This window comes from Columba livia, chromosome 3 (assembly GCF_036013475.1).
Source record: "Columba livia isolate bColLiv1 breed racing homer chromosome 3, bColLiv1.pat.W.v2, whole genome shotgun sequence".
In the NCBI taxonomy this organism is placed as follows: Eukaryota; Metazoa; Chordata; class Aves; order Columbiformes; family Columbidae; genus Columba; species Columba livia.
In genome coordinates, this window is record NC_088604.1 from 100,348,379 (window position 1) to 100,356,285 (window position 7,907).

Sequence of the window (7,907 nt, forward strand, 5' to 3'; positions counted from 1 at the left end):
CTCCTTATTCCAGTACATACAGAACTATAAAACACAGAAATGTTCACAGGATATTAAGTATTAAATTGCTGATGTCAGCAAGCCAACAAAAATGCGAAAGACAATGTACAGAAGTGTTACTGGGGCTAAGACTGTAAAGTATTAATTTTATGACAAATTTTAAAGTTAACCCAAAAACTCTATAGAGACAGTAAACACATATATTGCTAGATTAACTAAATCACATTAGTCCTGTATATTCTGCTCCATCAGAAATAATTTCTTAGTGCCATCAGATGGAAATACGCCTGTGCCCTGACATATTTACAATAAGCACCAACACCCTTCATGTTTTGGTATTCTTCTTCATCATTTTGCTAACAACTTATATATTTCCCAATGTTCACCAGGCCCAGACAGGCATAAAAACAAGAAGCCAGTTATATATGTATAATATGTAAACAGTCATTTAATCAGTAATCTTCAGATTCTGAAATTTCTTGTAATTAATTTACCAGGTGTACCTAGGAAATAGAAAAACGTCTGTTTGACTTAGACATCAACAACTTGTTTACTATTAGTCTAAACTCTGCATGATGTCACTGATGCTGCATTGACATTGACAGGCATGTCACTAGTAATTGTCACTAAAGTGTTTATGTATGTGTGCGTACATGGATATGTATGTATGAGTATATGTGATACAGAGATAGAAAATGTGTAGGCGGCCTTTACAGAGCAAGCAAATTGGGAATCCTGGCTTTTTTAATCCCCAAAGTGTGTGCAATGCACAAGGAGTGACCTGTGGGTAAATCGATGTAGAAACAGTGCATTCCTCACTCTTTCCGAGAAAAATCCTGCCAGGAACCTTAGTAAATGGTGCAGAACATTTTTTTTTTTCAATTGGGCCCCAAGGAGTCACAAGTAAGAAACAGAGAGACGACGGTAGAAAGTATATATGTGCTGCATGTTCAAAAGTGCATTTACAAAAACAAAAAAGAAGGGATGGTGCAGGGAGAAGGGTTTACAGTTTGGTCATTTTATCCCTTGAGTGCCATTAAATGTTCCAGGCTGTGTGTATCTGGGATCGTGCCAGGTGTTTCATGTCCTTTCCACTGTGTTGTTGAACATTCCTGCTAATGGCCAAATCCTCTCAGACCTAAACCTGCTGACTCTTCCAGGTAAGAAATAACATTCAAGAAGGTGTTAGTGATGTGGGCTGAGCAGAAGCACTGCAACATAGGATCTGAGCAGAAAGGGTTCCCATCTCTGCTCAATGCTGAAGCAGTCAAAGCTTTTGGTCCCTATGAAAGCTGAGTGACATGTTCCTCAAACACAACAGTGTGGTTTTAATCTTGCCAGGAGCTCAGGGCTCATTCACCCAAAGGAAGAGCATCTGGAGAATGAGGGGGGTCAGTCTGGATAGGGAGGATTGCAAGATTAGGTCGTGCTGTACAGTACATACATCCTCAGCATCCTTTTTCTTTCTCACGTGGGGTCATATGGGTAGTGAGGAACACTAGCATGGTTTGTATGGAGTGCTTCATGTCTTAGACTCAGCATAGTGTTTGTGAAGTCTTCTTCTCTTTGAAGGTCTAATGGAAAAACATACTTCATAAAGCTACAGAACTGGGCATTAACTCGAGCTAGAGTGTCTTTTAAATATAATTTTGTGTTTGAACTCCTTGGGTTTCTATTCACATACCATAATTTCTCTCTTGATATTTGCTTAATGTGGGGAAACCATATCATAGTCACTCTGTGCAAAATGAAAAGGCAAATGCAGTTTTCTCACAAGGAAGAGTTAAACAGAACAATTCTAGAACCAGTCCCAGACCCACTTCTGCTATATACATTTCAAAACACATGGTGATGGTCTTGTTGCTTCACCTAAGCAGCTGGACACAGTTCACTGAATGACCTCTCTCCATACAAATTGGTTAATGTTTCCTGATGAGCCATCTTTTCTCTGTTGCTTTAACTTTTTTCCAGGGATTGTTCTCTTGTGTATACTTCTTTGACTATAGCAAGTTAAGTTTTAGATTTACCTGAAATGCTAATACTGTAAAAAATGGGGCATGAGACTGACATCCTCTTGACATCAAGACATGTAGAGCTCCCACTTCTCATTGTTACTATGCTGGGCATGTTTTCCTAAGAAATAGCGAAAGTGCTTACTCTAAGTTCCTATCTCTAACCAAGAGAGAAAGAACTGGAGTTTTTGGTTTTAATTGCAAATACATACCATGCTTTCAAATTGTTTTCCTTACTTGGCAATAGCTTTCACTGTTTAGGTCGTTTCCTTGCTTTCCCTTTCCTCAGCAGGAGACAATGTGGTCCTTGTACCCCCTAAGAAACTAAAGATCTTTTGTGTTTCTCTGTTTATCTTGAATATTTAGGACTGTGCAGCAGTTGCTCTTTTCTCATGTAATACGTCTGTATTTCAAGGGTAATCTCTTGGAAAACACATGGAGTGAATGACAAAGAAACACCCAAGCAAGAAGAAAAGACCATGATGCATATGCTGCCCAAACTTTCCTTCACCTCCTTCAGCCCCCTCAAAAGCAAACCCTCCACTAAAGCCCAAAGCTCAACATGAAGCATATGTGAAAGCAATAACTTGCTCTGGAGAACCTATGTCTTTATGTTACCCTATAAAATATTTCAGATAAATCAGTCAAACCAATAATGGAAATCTAAATTAAACCAGTTGGACAGAGCCTGGAAGCCCAGTGTTCCTGGAAGTGCTGAAATAACATTCCCTATCAGCCAGCAAATGAAAAAAATTTAAAAGCCAAATCTAATTGGGCCAGGAGGGCAACTTTATTTACAGAACATAGCTGTTTTTTAAATACTCTCCAAACCGATTTTTTTTTTAAAGCACTGCTGCTGTTTAAATTAGGCATATATTTAGCTGAGGGAATTGTCATACCAACCTTCGGGAGCCAAAAAAGAGGAGTAACATTGAAGTGGTCAGTTATGGCCATGTTGCACAGCCCCACAGCAGCATAGGTCAGTCTCCATTGCTGCTGAAGCAAAAACAGGCTTCTGCCCCCACCTCCACCCATCCTTATTCATAGTGATACCTATAGTTATAATTGGTGATGCCATACACATTATCCCTTCAAGCGGGACATCTGCTGCTTTTCAGTTTTCTCTAGAGACATTGAAAAATAAGTTATATAGTGTCCTTGGAAGAAACTGCCCATCTCCAGTCATTTTCAGCTAATGTATAAAGTAAGAAATTAAAAAAAAAAAAAAACCTACAACCAACCCAAAATAAGAATCCACGGTGTTTTTTGTTGTGGTCCCACACAGGTACTGGCAAGTGCAAGCAAACTGAATGTGCTCATTAAGACATGATAACTCTCCATGATGCCACATGGAGGTTATATGACACATCATGCAAAGTCTCCAGCAGCAGAATTCGCACTTGGAGGAAAAATAAAAGGAAGAAGTTAAAAAACTCCTTTTTTTTTTTTTTTAAATAAGTCTTTATATTCCTATTCAGGTTGCAGTAGTATTTGAAAATACAGACTTTAATAATATAGCTTAGAGTTAAGCTGCTGGCAGAACTGTTGCCATCATTCCCCAAGAAATTTGGAAAGGCAAGGGTGGTCTTGTTGCTAAATCACAGGACTGTGAATCAAGTTCTTGTCACCAGAACATGCCAAAACTTCCCTCTGATCCTCAGCAAGTGCTTTAACCTTTCCATTCCCTTAACCTTTCAGTTTTTGCACAGATAAAATACCTACTCCATTTTAGCCCAGTTTGTCCTCAGTCTCTTCCAAGAGAGATTTTCTGAATGTCCCTGAGCCACGCTGGTAGTGTGCTTTGAGGACTAGAACTGACATGTTCCAGTGGGAAGTGCAAATAATGAGTGATACTGTGTCAGTTGAACATCGTTTGTTTTTATGAGGCTTTCTGTAGCTGTGTGTGTTGCCTGATGGTCCGATACTGAAACATTTCAGTGAGAATTTCACCTACATTAAAACTGCATGATCAGGTCAAACGTAACTTGCATTTGTTAAAGTCTAAGAGCCACTGATGTTAATCTGTACAAAGTACAAGAAGGTGAATACTTTGAAGCTCAAGAAATATATATTGAAAAAAAAAAATGAGAGAGATGATTTTTGTGTTAGAAAATGTGTATTAGCTAAACTTTACATTTGAAATGCTGGTCTCCTGTGGACCTGGAATATATTTTCCGTATGTCCATGTGTTGGAAGTTTCATAAAATGCTGAGCACGTATTTTTAAAATAACTCTGACATGTATAAAAAAAGCTCTAAAATATTATGACATGGCCAATTTCCATGCTTTTTAAAATCAATGACATGACACAATATATTTTATGTGTGGAAATATACATCATAAATATTGGCCAATGTCATAATATTTTTAATGTTTTATATGTTGTCAAATCTGCTTTAAACACAGTATGTGTGCTGTACATTTACTGAAACATAACTCAGAGAGATGCAGGAAATCAACTATATTCTTTTTCCATGTGGGTTTATTATATATTTTATGGTTTTGTTGCTTCTTACAGTACAAAGCTCTCTCTTTTTTTACCATTTTTCCTTCTTTCTCTTTCCCTCTGTCTTGCTTGTTTGGTTGCTTGTTTGCTTGTTTGCTTGCTTTTTCTTACTTGCTTGCTTTTTCCTCCACTTTTCTTGAACAAGCTGAAAGTTGTTTGAAAAACAAGAACAGACTTTGTAGTTTTCTATTGCTCACATTTCTCCCAGGAAACTCCAAGTCGTGGACAGGTATTCCTATGTTAACTTTGTCTAACCACTGGGAGTGAGGTGTTCATACATCCACTTTAAAACCAAGGAAACAGCTGCCTTCGCCAAAGCTCCTCTGGGGTCAGGGCTTCGATCTCTCAAACCAGCCATGGGGATGCAGCTCCAACACAGCACAGTCAACCAAGCCTTGGGATATCGTGAGTACAAGCGGAGCAGCTGAAACCGTACTAGACAAGAAAATCCTTTTCTTTGTGAGGCAGTATCATTGCAAGGCAATGAAAGCTTGCAAGGCAGGATGAAAGTTCAGTTCCTCAAAGGTATCATAATGGTTGTCACCTCCCCAGCTTCCAAGGGGCCTTGTCAGTTTTGGTATGGACTGGCCAGGTGCTGTGACAGCCAGCCACAGAAGATGCACCTGACATCGATAAGAGCTACATGGTATTTGTGTTTACCTGTGGACTGGATCCTTCACCCCTTTCGGTGACCCAGATGGTGACTGAACAGTTGTCCACCTCTCCATAGCATAGTCTCCCACATCCAAAGAGTAAATAATGTAGAGCAGAAGAGTTCTTGACCATGTATACGCTATGAGAGAAAATTATTAAGAAAGATACCACAGAACAGACAGTTTCTTATAGACGTAGACTGAAATTCTGGTCCCACTGAGGTACACGGGAAAATCCACAGGGTTCAAAAGACAAAAGGTTTTACCTCTTGACTTCCTACTAATCAAACATGACCATGAGTTTCCAACACAGAAACCTTCAGCAGAAATTCCTAGCTATAACAAGAGGGAGCAGAAGTAGGTCACAAATATGACTTCTATAAATTGTTTTGATAGAAAAAGAATATTTAAGTAATTAACGATGATCCTGGGGTGAAAGGGAGTGGTACAGTAGTTAAAAAAAAATAAATATATATATATTTGAAAATGTGGTTTCATGGTTTTTATTTTATTTTTTCAGGTTTTTCCCTTTCCTTTTTTTTATTCTTCCATTTTCCCTTTAGAAATTGAAGGGAAGCTTAATTAAAACAAGTTGTTCTGCAAGCAGCAGAGCTAATGAAACCTTGTTTCCTGTGGGTTTTTGTCCTATAGCCCCTGCTGTGGTAACCTTAGCTCCATTCTCATATCCTCTATGGCTGTCCTTGCAATTCCCCAAAACAACCACTCAAATTCCCCACCATGTTCTTAAAATCCACACTACACATGTGCTACCATGTCGCCAGTTCCTTCTTAAACCACATTATCCTTATGATTGGCAACAAGCCAGATTGCTCTTTAAAAATGGTGTTTAATCCTTACTTCAGTATCTTGCATTACTTACTTGCAATTCCCCAAAACAACCACTCAAATTCCCCACCATGTTCTTAAAATCCACACTACACATGTGCTACCATGTCGCCAGTTCCTTCTTAAACCACATTATCCTTATGATTGGCAACAAGCCAGATTGCTCTTTAAAAATGGTGTTTAATCCTTACTTCAGTATCTTGCATTAATCTTAGTGTAGCCTTACGCTGCAATAAACCTGGGGTTCAGGGAATAAATATATCTGAATTTAATTGTATTCTGCAACATTAGACATGCAAAAGAAACATGAAAAACTACTAACGTGAATGAAAATACAGCAAATATGTTCCAGAATAGCACTCCATAAGGCTTCACACCTATACTCGGACCCATTAAATATTTTACTGTGAAAAAATGTTGCAACTGCATTGGCACAGACATCCCAGCTTGTGAGCCAGGCTTTGGGCCTGCTCCATAAATTACTACAGGATTCCCTGACAGGGTGAGGAAACCTGGAAACCAAAGCCTGGGAATTCAGTAGGTGGGCATCAGGCATTAAATCAGCATGTATTTCAAAAAGAAAAGTGTTTGTGTCTGCAGAAGCAATAATCTGGAGCTGAAAAGCCCCTGTGCTCTGCACCTGAAGGGTATTTTGAACAGCAAAACTCCTGGGAGGACCAAGACGTGGACCAGCTCGCATGTTCCTGTGTCCCAGTGAAGGTGGACCTGACCCACATTCATTTAAGAGATGCTGCTGGGATGTCTGGGTCAAATCTGATCAACTATCTCTCAGTTTTTGTTTCTGAAGTGCATGCAGCTCTGCAGCTTTGACCCACCCCCATCAGGATGGCTTTTCATCAGAAATGATGGGTTATTTTACATGTTCCAGCTTCCACCAGCCAGGATAGGGTGTGAGTCTGAGTGCAGATGTTCAGCCCTTTCCGAAAAACCAGTTCCTTTCAAGTGCTTCGCCTCGGTCATCCAAAAAAACAAAGGCACTGGCAGGCATTAATCACTTGTGAAACACTCTGGATGGGAAGGAGGGTGCCTGAGCAGGATCAGAATTAGTATCTGAAGTGTGGCCACATAGTGTTTTCCAAGTCAGTGCAAGCAGGCTCTGCAAATGCTCTGAGCAGATGTGAGCTCTTCCTCTCTGCCGGCATTTGAAGGCAATCCAGACCCTGTAAATCCCATTGGTATGGATCCTGCAGGCCCTTCAGACAGGCAGGGGACAAGCAGGTAGGCTGAGATTGCACTGATGAGGTTTCCTAGTGCTCAGAGACACAGTCAGGACAAGCTAACATATTTCTGCAAAAACCCTGTAGCCATCCCATATGAAATAACCTTCTCCAGGCATAAATGAGCTCCTTCTACCACTAAGCTGAGGGCCAATGCAGAGATCCTGAAGAAAGCTGTTGCCAAAATGAATCTACTGAGTACTTCCCAGCCTTAACTGACCTTATACAAGTATATAAGCCAGTGGGTCATTCAGCAGATGCCTGCTCAGGAGTAAAGCTTGGCTCCATCTCCACAGCTGCGAACAGCATTAAAAGTGCTGTCTCAGTGTGATGCACCTGGTTTCTGTTCTGGCCAGTGAATCCCAGCACCTGCAGAAATGCATGGCTAACTCCTGGCTAGCCAGCTAATGACCACTCCCCTGCTAAGGGAGGTAAGAAATATCTATTTCAAAGATGAAAAATGAGGAGAAAAAGAAGTTAGCTGATTTTGATTAATGCAATGAAGTCAATCAAGCTAGAATTTATGTCCTCACTGCTCACCTTCTTTCCATTAATCTACTTTGCTCCACTTTATGCTTTTAAGCTACCTTTTCCTGAGCCAAAAGTCAAGCTAGAATAACAAAGTGTGCATAGCTAATATGTGAAATGGCAC